At 36.2% G+C, this 12,560-nt stretch overlaps 1 protein-coding gene across 2 annotated transcripts in view; it reads right to left on the reverse strand.

Moving 5' to 3' along the window:
* Positions 1-12,560, reverse strand: part of FGF13 (fibroblast growth factor 13) — a 457,427-nt gene that overhangs the window by 155,526 nt on the left and 289,341 nt on the right. The gene's annotated exons all lie outside the window — the stretch shown is intronic.

Genomic DNA, 12,560 nt, shown 5'->3' on the forward strand with positions numbered 1-12,560 from the left:
TTATGATAAAAAAAAAAAACTCTCAGCAAAGTGGGAATAGAGGAAACATACCTCATCATAATAATGGCCATGTATGACAAACCCACAGCTAACATCATACTCTATGAGAAAAAGATAAAAGCATTTTCCTTAAGATCAGAACAAGACAAGGATGTCCACTTTCAGCACTTTTATTAAACATAGTATTGGAAGTCCTAGTTACAAAAATAAAGCAAAAAAAAATCTAGATTGGAAAGGAAGAAGTAAAACTGTCATTACTTGCAGATGACATGATACTATATAGAGAAAACCCCAAAGATTCCACCAAAAAAATATTATAGCTGATAAATGAAATGAATTCAGTAAAGTAGCAGGATACAAAATTGATATTCAGAAATCAGTTGCACTTTTATATACCAATAACAAACTATCAGAAAAAGAAATTAAGAAAATAATTCCATTACAGTTGTATCAAAAAATAAAATACCCAGGAATAAATTTAACCAATGTAAAAGACCTGTACTCAGAAAATTATGTCATTGAAGAAGATACAAATAAATGGAAACATATACTGGAAGAATTAACATCATTAAAATGTCCATATTACCTAAAGCAATCTATAGATTCAATGCAATCCCCATCAAAATACCAATGACATACTTCACAGAACTAGAACAAATAGTCCTAAAACTTATATGTAACTATAAAACCCCAAATAGCCATTGCAATCTTGAGAAAGAAGAGAAAAGTTGAAGGTATCATGCTACCTGATATCAAACTATACTACAAGGCCATTGGAATCAAAACAGCATGGTACTTGTATAAAAATAAACACAGAGATCAATGGAACAGAACAGAGAGTCCAGAAATAACCCACTTCTATCTGATAATTTAATCTATGAGAAAGAATGCAAGAATATACAATGGGGTAAAGACAGACTCTTCAATAAATGGTGTTGGGGGCTGGGTGGAAAAGGTAAAGATTTAAGAACTACAAATTGGTAGTTACAAAATAGTCACAGGGATGTAAAGTACAGCATAGAGAATATAGTTAATAATATTGTAATAAATATGTATAGTGCCAGGTGGGTACCAGACTAATTGGGGAATCACTTCATAAATTAAATAAATGTCTAACCACTACACTGAACACCTGAAAGCAACTTAAAGTAATAGTGAATGTCAACTATAATTGAAAAAAATAAAGGTAAAAAAATGAACACTCTAATAAAAAGACATAGAGTGACATAATGGATAAGAAAACAACACCCTTACATATGCTGCCTACAAGAGACTCAGTTCAGATTGAACGTCACATGCAGGCTGAAAGTAAAGAGATGGAAAAATATATTTCATGAAAATTGAAAGAAAAAAAGCTGGGGTAGCGATACTTATACCAGATAAAATAGACTTTAAAACGAAGTCTATAACAAGAGATAAAGAAAGACCTAGTAAACTCATCTCTAGATATTTATCTGAAGAAACCCAAAACACTACTTCAAAGGGACATGTGCATACATATATTCATTGCAGCATTATTTACAATAGCCAAGCTATGGAGGCATCCCGGGCGTCCATCCATGAATAAATGGATAAAGAAGAGGTAGTACAGATATACAATGGGATATTAGCCATAAAAAAATAAATGAAATCTTGCCATCTGCAACAACATGGATGGACCTGGAAGGGTATTATGCTGAGTGGAATAAGTCAGAGAAAGACAAAAAAATATCATATGATTTCATTTACATGTGAAATTAAAAAAAATAAATGAACAAATAAAACAGAAATAAAGATAGATACAGAGAGTATTTTGAGGGTTGCCAGATGGGAGGGGTTTGGCAGGATGGGTGAAAAAGGGGAAGAGATTAAGAAGTACAAATTAGTAGTTATGAAATAGTCAACAGGATGTAAAGTACAGCATAAGGAATATAGTCCATAATACTGTAACAACTATATATGGCGTCAAATGGGTACTAGATTGATTGGGGTAATCATTTTATCAATTATATAACAGTCTAATAACTATGTTGTATACCTAAAACCAATATAATATTGCATGTTGACTATAATTAAAAAATAAAAATAAATATTAATAAAAAATAAAAATACATAAAAAATAAAGTGAGTGTATACTTGTTTACGTCCAATCAAAAATGTGAACTGGGATGTAGTATGAGGAACATAGGACTAGGAGTCAGGAAACTAGAGTATTTACCACTAACTTAGCTGAGATAATGTGGGCAAGTTGTTCGACCTCTTAGGATTAGGTGGGGGGATTTCTATAGCCCCTTCTAGCTCTAGGACTAAAACCTTCAAATAAAAAAAGCAGAGTATTTCAAAGCACAGAATGGGTAAATTTCATCCCCTTCCCAAAGCCTAATTACTTTCAGAAAATGCTACAGCTTCTACGGTGGTTAAGACGTGGATTCGAATCCCAGATCTGCCACTTTCTTGTTATGTGACCTGGGAGCAAGGACTTTAGTCTTTTAAGGTTTAGTATCCTTGCCCGTAAATTGAAGATAATAGTATCTACCTCACAGGGTTATTGTGAGGACAAGAGATGACCTATATAAACAAGATATATAAATGGTATGTAGCAGTGTTCAGTAAGTCGAGTCTGTCATTAACCTAAGAATTCTGAGAAAAAGCAGGTAGAAACCTAAACTATAACACTAGTTGTGGATCTGGATAATGAATGCCTCTAACCACTATCAAATAGAAAGTCTTCCTAGAAATGGAACTTCCCAATGACAGCCTCTCCATCTTTCACCCCATGTCATAAAGCCTCCAGACCTCTACAAGATCTTTAGCTTCTCATCCTTCAAGTTCTTCATTCATAAAGGTATGGCTCAAGTGTGGAAGCCACCTCTGACTTTTGCTTTCAGAATTCTAGTTTTAAAATGCAACATTAGAACTGAAAGCCAAGTGATCTTTTAGTGTTAATCTCAGTTATGATGGGATTATTGATGGCAAGCAATGTCTTCACCCAAGAAGAAAATTTTTAATAATGGAGGCCAACTCTAAGTGATATTCAAAATTAGTACAGATAGTGCTTGTTCTTCCATCCTCTGGAGGAAAAATACCTGCAGGAAAATCTATGTTATATTAATAGTACTCATTATAAAACTGCACACACACTACAAGCAATAATTTGAAGGAGGAATATTGTAATTTGCACTAAAGAAAATTACACCAATAAGAAAATAACACTAATAAGTTAGGGTCAAGTGTTTTATCCAAAGTAACCAATTAGGCCAAAGATTAAGCCAGAACTTAAAGGCATAGCTTCTGCCACTTCTGCGTGTTGGAGCCACCCAACTTCTCAAGATTTAATCAATATGTGTCCTTTTAAAACAAATAAAATCACATATAAATTAAAGTACATAATACTAGGAAAGGATGAAGGTAGTAAATTGTTTTATTCAAGCAAATTGTTATAAAGTGGTAACAAGATAGATATCGTAAAGAATTCTAAAGAGGTAGCAGAAAAGGATTTTCTGTCCTCAAAAATCTTATTAATGACAGACAAAAGCATCAACTCATCAATCCAATTTCATTCAATACATCTGTTGTTCAATTCCACAAATATTTACTGAGAACTTGCCATGTGCCTGGTGCTGTGCTAAGCACAGAACTTGGGTGAGAGAGAGCCCCAATCTTCTAGGACAGAGGTAGGCAAACTTTTCCTGTAAAAGGCCATATAATAAATATTTCAGCCTTTGTGGGTCATTCAGTCTCTGTTACATTGGCATATAAACAGAGCAAAAGACAATATGTACATGAATGAGTGTGGCTGTGTTCCAGTAAGACTTTATTTAGTAAAACACAATTTGGCCTAGGGTTTGTGGACTGTCGACCCTTGCTCTGAGCTTCCAGATTAGTTCATGAGCCAGATCAACTCACATCTGAAGATAATAAAATGAGAAAAGTGTATTATTTGAGATACAAATGGGGACCTTAATGTTTCCTGGCAGCAGGGCTAGTGGAAAGCTTCTTGCAGGAAGGCTTCTGTGGCAATTACTCTGGACCCCAAATAAAGAGTAGAATTTGGGAGAACTTAGTGCAAGTGAATTTGTGGAGAGAGTTATTTGTGCAAGGTGGTCTTTGAGAATGGGGAATAGCCCAGTGTGTCAGAAGCAGAGGACAGGCAGAAGAAGAGGGTGGGGAGGTGGACAGAGATTAGGTCAGGGAGGACCTAGCAGGCCCTATTAAGGAAATTGGGCTTTATCCTGTAGTCAACAGTGGGCAAAGAAGAATCCTTAAGCAGTGAAATGTGATCAGACATGGGTTTTACCAAAATCCTTCAGGAATCAGTGAAGATGATGGCCTTGAATAAGGGGGAAGAGGATTAAAGAAAAAGAGGTTGAATGTGGTTGACAGTCCAAACAATTAATGGGAAAGTTTTCATCTAAGGCTTTGTTAGCGAAGTGAAAAAAATGCATTCTAGAGATAATTTAGACCTGCATGGTCTAATACAGTATCTACTAGTAGCCGAAATGTGGTAATGTAATTAAGGAACACATATATAATTTACTTAAAATTCTGATTAATTTCAATTTGAATACAAAAACTAGTATCCAATGTAGTTACTGCAAAATTTTCAGGTGTATTTGGAACAACTTGGACAGTATATCTCTACTTTTTCAAAAGTTAATTCAATAAAATCAAAATACAAACTAAATAATTCCAATGAATATTTGCTATGGACATCGAGATGTGCTGTAAGCATAAAATACACAAATTTTAAGGACTAAATATTTTAAAAATACACTATTTCACTAAAAACTTTATATTGATTAAATGCTGAAATGACAAAATTTTTGACATATTAGATTAAATAAAATATATTATTAAAATTAAATTTACCTGTTTATTTTGACCTTTTTAATGTGGCTGCTAGAAAATATAAAATTACTTTTAATGTGGCTCATATTATGCTACTATTGGACAGTGCTGCTCTAGAGGGGGAGATTTCTATGATTTGTTGACTACATGTGACAGATTGGGGGTACTGAAGGTGAGCAGATTGATTGACGTGAGGAAGATTATAAAAGAAAGATGATTTCAAGGCTTTCAAAAAAAATAAAATTATTTTCCCATAGTCTACATGCCCAGCCCAGTATCTTCAATCTGGGATAGAGGACTAAGGCTCATACACTCTGCATCCCTGTACCCAGTACTTAGTACAGGTCATCATATATGAGAGGTACGCAGTTATCTGTTGGCTATTATTCATGCTGAAGATAATATGATCATAAATACGCACTGAAACTCTAGGTCAGATCAGATCAAGAATATGATAGTTTCTCTGTCCAGGATTTTACTGTTTGGTTAGAACCATTCTAAAGCAAAGACAAAGCCTCCTTGATCTCTTCCTACAGAAATGAAGACAGGCGTAACCACCATATTCTTCACATTAAAGAAATCAAAAAAAATTCTTACCTTCACTCTGTTATACATCATAATGCTAAGGTTTGTCAACAACTTTCCTGGACCTGAGTTAAAAATATAGGGATGGGAAATTTGTAAAACACCTCAGGGGCAGTAAATACCCTGATGGAAACAAGTTACCCAAAACTAACTGGATTCACTGAAAAAGAAGGTTAATCTCATACGGGCAGCTTCCTGGAAGGGAACAGATGGCATATTCAAGGGAGGAACTGAAGAGTGTCTAACAAAGGGACCATTTATGGAAACATGGGCAGCATTCAGGGAAATCCTACAGAATGGTGAAGCTCCCAGGAGTGAAGAATAGAAAATTGTTATCCCAATTAAACCTGAAAGGGCAAGGGAAGACAGTTATTACTGGAAGCCAGAGAGAGAAGTAGCCTTGGAAGAAGAATCAACTGAAAGAAACTGTGGCTGAAAACAGAGGAAATCCAACCTTTCTCTACTTCTTTCTTCCAATCACTTGTCAGTGCTCCCTACTGGTCTGCTCTAATGTGAATTGACTTGAAGCCAGAGGGCAAGAGACCCTAGGTGATTCACTCAGCCCACATCATTTGGACAAAGCAGGTCCCTAAAAATAGTACAGAACAGATCTAGGGGGACAAATGGGGAACATCTGCCTTCAAAATTCATTCTTCAACCCAAGTGTTTAATCTGTGAATCTCCAGTAGAAATTAAAACATGAGCATAACCTCTGATCAGATGATGAGAACATCAATTAATAGGAATACGAGTAAAACACAATTCCTTACATTAGATACACACTACAAAAACATCTGGAAATTGAATTGGATTGACCCACATCATCCTTTGGAAAAAATCTGCCTTGGTCATCATTTTCTTCTGTTTCTTTTCTAAAATAGGGAATTCATCCCATGTTCTTGCATTGAGGCTTCAAAATGGACAAAATGTTTTAAATCAGTGATTCTCAACTGGGAATGTTTGTGCCACCACCCGGGGCAAATTTGGCAAATGTCTAGAGACATTTTTGGTTGTCATAATTTGAGGGCAGGGCTAGTGTACTACTTGTATGTCAAGGGTAGAAGACGAGGGATGATGCTAAAAATCCTATAATGCAAAAGACAATCCACCACAACAAAGTTATCTGGCTCAAAATGTCAATAACTTAGAGAAACCTTATTTTAAAACCTGGTATTATAGTTGATTTAAGAAAGTGAGAGTGTGAAAAAAAGAGGATAAAATATTCAGAGATTTGGTATGCCAAACCAAAGAACCTTTTAAAAATTGATGTTTTAGTCTTCTAATAGAAAATACATCTTCTCTGAGACAGTTTTTTTCTGCAACGTGAAATCAAAATAGGCCCTGAAATTACAGGGTCTTTCTTAAAATGTTTAGATGACTGTTTTGAAGCCAGGCCTTAGCCTGTTAGAATGTTCATTGATTGAGTAATTTTACTTATATGAGAATTTTCAGATAACTGATAACAATGAATAATGTCTTTCATCCTACTTACTCCTGATTGAATCCTCACAATCAAATTCCTAAAAGAAAGAGTGACCAATTTGAGGTAATGGTCATAGATAATGCTTCTTCATTGAGACTCTTGAGGACATCAATAAAGGTTTTCAGAGGTCTGAAGGTAATTGCGCTAGTTCTGCAAGGTCCCACAGGAGGGGGTAGAGGTAGGAGGAAAAATAAAATCAATAACAGTAAAAGTCAACTTTCCCTCTATATTCCTCATTGAATATTCACAATGATCTCAATAGTTAGGTACTAATATTGTGATCATGTTACACATATGTAAGCTAAGGCTCAGAGTGGTTAAAAACTATGCCCAAGGTCAAATACTTGTTAGTGGATAAACTAGATATCGTAACCACGATGCTCAAGTTAGAAGTACGGATGGTACTGAAATGATTCAAACAAGAATAAAAGAAGACATTTAGATAAACTGACCTTTTAGGTCACTTCTAAACTTGAAGTTGCCAACAAGTGAAGAAAATCCACTTTTGGAAGAAAGGGTCTGATTTCCTTGCAGGAAAAGCAAAGTAAGGTCTTTAGGACACCTGCAGCCAATGAATAATATGTAAACAAACTATTAACTGTCACAAGGATGCAAGCCTCAAAAGTAAGCAACAAACTAGTCCCTTGGCTATGGGAGCCCTGCATGCTTCATCCTTCCTCAATCAATTTCCTGCCTAACAGAATCATACCCCTGACCCTGTCAACAGAATCAAGGCTGAGCCAATCAGATTCTCTTATCTGCAACTCTTTGCTAAATACTGAAGCTGTGCTTTGCATCTTGGATGAAAGAATAACTTGATGATAATTACTGCCTCCAAGTTTGCTAAGTGGGCTCACACATTAAACAGGGAAGATGGCATAGTTGTCTTTCGAATTGATGAGAAATCATAAAAATCATTCACAGCCTCACAGAGATTGAGAGAAGAATAGCTGAGAAGGAATTCTGCTTATTGGAGTCAATTATTTTTAAGAGGCTACCTCCTGCTTATAATCGAGAAGCTAAAAGGTTTGGTTTTTTATCACCAATTGGAATACAAAGGAGAAAACCAAATATTGTATTAATTTCCATATTTAGAATGTTTAAGAAAGGAACATAGCTATTTAAAAGCTTTAAAATATAAAATAAAAGAAGAATCTCCAATAATGTGATATAATATTTGGTCAAAGTGGCCAAGCAGTTCCTAAACTGATGGGCAGTGCCATGAGGTCATAGTGCTGTCCATTAGGATAATCAGTAGGCTTACTGAGTTCCTAGGCACTAGAGATACCAAGCTTAATTCACCCTAGTCCTCCAGAAGTTCCAAGTGTAGCATAGTCAACAATAAACATAAATGTGGGATAAAACATAGAAAGGCTATGGGATGACCAACTCTACCCACAGTAAAGTGGAGATGAGGAACATATCACTGATGAGGGTGCATCATTCTAGGTCTTGTGATAAAGAGGGGAAAGGCAGAGAGAGCAGAGGGAACAGGATGAACAGAGTCATGAGGCATAAAAGTCTACAGCATGATTGGTGTTTGGTATGCCTTGAACAGGGTGGTTTTGAGAGGAAATGAAACTGGACTAGAATTTGGTTATAGTTACAATCTATTAAATACTGTGACTAAAGATTGGCATAGAGGATTGTGGCATCCAAATTAATATTGGAGGAGTAAAGGACAATTTGAAGATATTTCAGCTCAATTTCCCCATATAATTACTCCCTTTACTACTATAAGTACTATAAATGATACCATGACCATAAGCGTCATCATTTTTGAGCACTTACTAGTTTCTAGTTTCCATGTTTGGTGATACACATTGCTCAGGGATATGCACTGTTTCATTTGACCCTCAAAAGAACCATATCGTGTTCATATCATTATATCCATTTAAGAGATCAGAACATACACCAATGGATTATTTTTTATATAGGTGATAGTTGAGGCATGGGAGCGAACCTGTAATTAATTTTCCTATGTTCTCTGCTTCTGCCAGTTAGCATCAAAAGGCACCCATTCTCCAGAGCTCTTTTACCTGTAGATATTTATAATTCAGAATGACAACACAGCCAGTGGGAAGGAAAAAGCGGAAATGTAAGGGAGAGAAAAGGACTGACTGAGATCAAGTTCATTGTAGGGTCAGGAAGGTGGTCCACACCTCATGCAGACAGGAGGATTAACTTTGAGCTGGAAGGTTAATTTCCTATGAGTTGGGGAATGGAACAGAGGGCAACTGCAAATGTTGCTAAGTTTGAAGGTACAGAAAAGGGAAGCTGATGAAGTTCACCTGATCTTTTTTTCTGTAACTCTGGGAGTTCATCTGCTGATTAGGTGTGATGGTTAATTTTATGTGTAAACTTGACTGGATTAAGGGATTCCCAGATTGCTGGTAAAACATTATTTCTGAGTGTGTCTGTGAGGGTGTTTTTTTCTGATTAGTATTGGAATGAATGGACCAAGTAGGAATATCATCCTCACCAATGTGGTGGGTATCACCCAATCCATTCAGACCCTAAATAGAGCAAAAAGGCAGAGGAAGGGTAAATCTGCTTTCTGTGTGGACTGGGATATCCATCTTCTCTTACCTTCAGATATTGGCACTCCTGGTTCTAGGCTCCCCTGGTTCTTAGGCCATCTGACATGGACTGAATTCTATCATCAGCTGCCCTTGTTCTCCAGCTTGCAGGTGGCAATTGTTGAACTTCTTGGCCTCCATTATCAAATGAGCCAATTCCTACAATCACTCTCTCTCAGTATAGAGATAGATACAGATATAGACAGACATAATCCTATTGGTTCTGTTTCTCTGGAGAATCCTGAGTAATACAGTAGGCTATAGATGGGGCAGAGGCTTGAACCAAGTGGCAGAATTTAGGGACATCTGCTGTGGGAGGTGAAAGAGGGAGAGAATAGGATACATGACTGACCTGATGACTTAATGGCAAGGCTGTATATCTTGCATTCACTTTACCTACTTACTTTCCAGTGTAAAGGAGCAATAGGTGAAATTCTTCTTTTATTATGTTCCAGAGTATAAATAATCTAAAAAGTTAGAACAAAACTGATACTTTTTGTAAAAGTTGACTTTATGGAGGTCAAAATTAAGGAATAACTAAGGATACATAATAAGAACAATGTCTTATTCTTAGTGATACAAAGCACATCTTAAAAGTGGAGCTGTGTCAAAGATCTTGGCCATAAATACAGGCCATCTTTCATGGAACTCTGCCAATATTCTGCCTAAGTATATTCAAAGAGCCCATTTGGCTTGTGAAGAGAAGGAATCAGGGGTGATTATAGTTTTCTACATTAAAAAGCCTCTAACTCACATCCCTTCCTTCACTTATCCTGTAGCTTCACAACCCCTAAAGAAAAGGAATGCTGTCTTTCTGCTTTGGTGAGCAGACTATTACATCTTGCTGCAAGGGAATTATATGCCCTACTCGATTTGTGCTTCAGAACAATATTCCTGCTCAAACATTTTCTCCTTTGAACATTTCCTCCACCACACTGGTAGCTCCCAATCCATTTCTTATGCAGACAGGACTATTAGCCCAAGCAGTTGAGCAAAGCATTTCTTTAAAGAGGATGACTCTAGGCCCACTGAAAAAGACCACAGGAAGGTTGGACTGGACATCCGTTTCACTATTATTTTCTTCTCTTAGCCATCACCGCTGCTTCTTGGTTGTGAGTGATAAATTTGGTGGTCAAAATGACTGTTTTGATGGTCTTGTGAGTTGCTCATTGGGACAATTATACATAGTAGTTAAAGATTATGGTCTTTGGAGTCAGGCAGATCTGAGTTAAATCACAACTCCACAATTTACTAGCTAGCTAGTGGACCTTGGGCAAGTGAATTCAAACTTACACTCCAAGTCTTCATTTCTTCATCTTGAAATTAGGGGAAAATGATAAGATCAAACTCACAATACTGTTGGGAGGATTACAAAAGATAATTCATGTAAAGCCGTAGTGGTGCTCCATAATCTGCAGCTAAATAAAAATAATTCAGTACTTCCTTTGCTTCAAAGGGAAAAGTAACTTGGCCTTTACCTTTTTAGGCCCCCACAGTAAGCATGAAAACCCTTTCGGAATGGACTGTTATAATTAAGAACTTGACCTCTGGACTCTGACTGTTTTACTTATAAGCTGTGTGACTTCAGGCATGTTACCTTTCTGAGCCCCAGTTTTCTCATCTGCAAAACAGAAACTAAATGAAACCATGTTTGTAAAATACAGTGACTGGCATATAGTATACACTAAAAATGTAGGCAACTGATATTGTTATTTAGTAAGCTCATTCTTAGGTGGAAATGAAGATGACATTTTCCAGAGGCAGTCTCACAAAAACTGAATTCTAAGTTTCCCAACAATAGTGTCTAAAGCTCTATACTACACTTGGTTCCATGGTGGCAGCCACACTCACATCAGGATGCTTAATTGTTTGGCTTCTTATACATGTACTTTCTAATTCCTTGGGGAATAGAAAAATAGTTCAACACCACTGGGCTAACCTGTGAGGGCTTCTAGAAAGTGTAACTGCCCCCCACCACAATAATGGTTCTCAGTGTGAATGAGGGCATTTACAGAAATAGCATCTAAAGAAAAGCTTTTTCAGATGGAAAATTAATCCATCCTCTCAGTCCCCATCAGTTGAGCTTTCTGATTTATAAAGATCCTTTCTAGAAGGATCATTACATCTGCCCTTTCTTAAATATTTGCTGTGTCATTTCCCACAGGACCTTAGTCTTATAACTCTTCAGAGTTCCAGGATGATTCACTCAATGCATTAGGTGTTCTCAGGAATGAGTTTGCTATTTCTGAGAAGCTCTTATCTTTTTTAGGTTAAATGAATACCATTAGATAACATATGTCTATAGTGTACTAATTACATCCAGGTGATCTAAAAATTGGCACACCCCTTAAATGCCTAAGTGATTTCTCTACAAGTCATTTATAATGTGCAAACAAAACCTATCCAAAACAAAACCAAAGAAAAGTACCTTCACAGAATACAAAATGATAAAAACACAGGTCTAAAGTACATATTTCTTAAGTGGTAAAAGGAAAAACCTGAATGACAATATTTCACAAATATTCTAGTCATGAAAGCCTCTTCAAGATCTACAGACTATGCAGAAATAAATAAATTAAAACTCAGATCCAGAGAATGCTGCTAAAGGAAGCAATCAAATCACATAGCCGAAGGCTGCTATCTATCCCTTACTTTAATAAAATGGTTTGATCTTGGAAAGATGTATATCAATCAATGCTTATTTAAATAGTCTACTTAAGAAAGGCCTTACAAAGCAATCTTTGTGAATCCATTAGTAAAATGAATAATTACTATCATTTACCTCTTTTATAAATTAAAATGCTCAAATAGTAATACTTAAAGTGGGATTTATTTGTGACCCAAGAGACATTAGCTCGATAGCTATATACCATAAACAACTTTTAGTCCAAGATGGGCATTATGGCACTAAACTGGTACACTGTCATATTAATGCACAGTAAACTGAAAGACAGGCTGTAAAGCGTGTGACACACAGAATCGTACCATGGGGGCATATATATGGTACATGGACGCCTCTATATAAGATTACACTCCCTGTTGCATTGGCTATACTTTAATATTTAGTTGATATCAAAGGAAAAGCC

The sequence above is a fragment of the Rousettus aegyptiacus genome, unplaced genomic scaffold (genome assembly GCF_014176215.1).
Source record: "Rousettus aegyptiacus isolate mRouAeg1 unplaced genomic scaffold, mRouAeg1.p scaffold_m13_p_9, whole genome shotgun sequence".
NCBI lineage: Eukaryota > Metazoa > Chordata > Mammalia > Chiroptera > Pteropodidae > Rousettus > Rousettus aegyptiacus.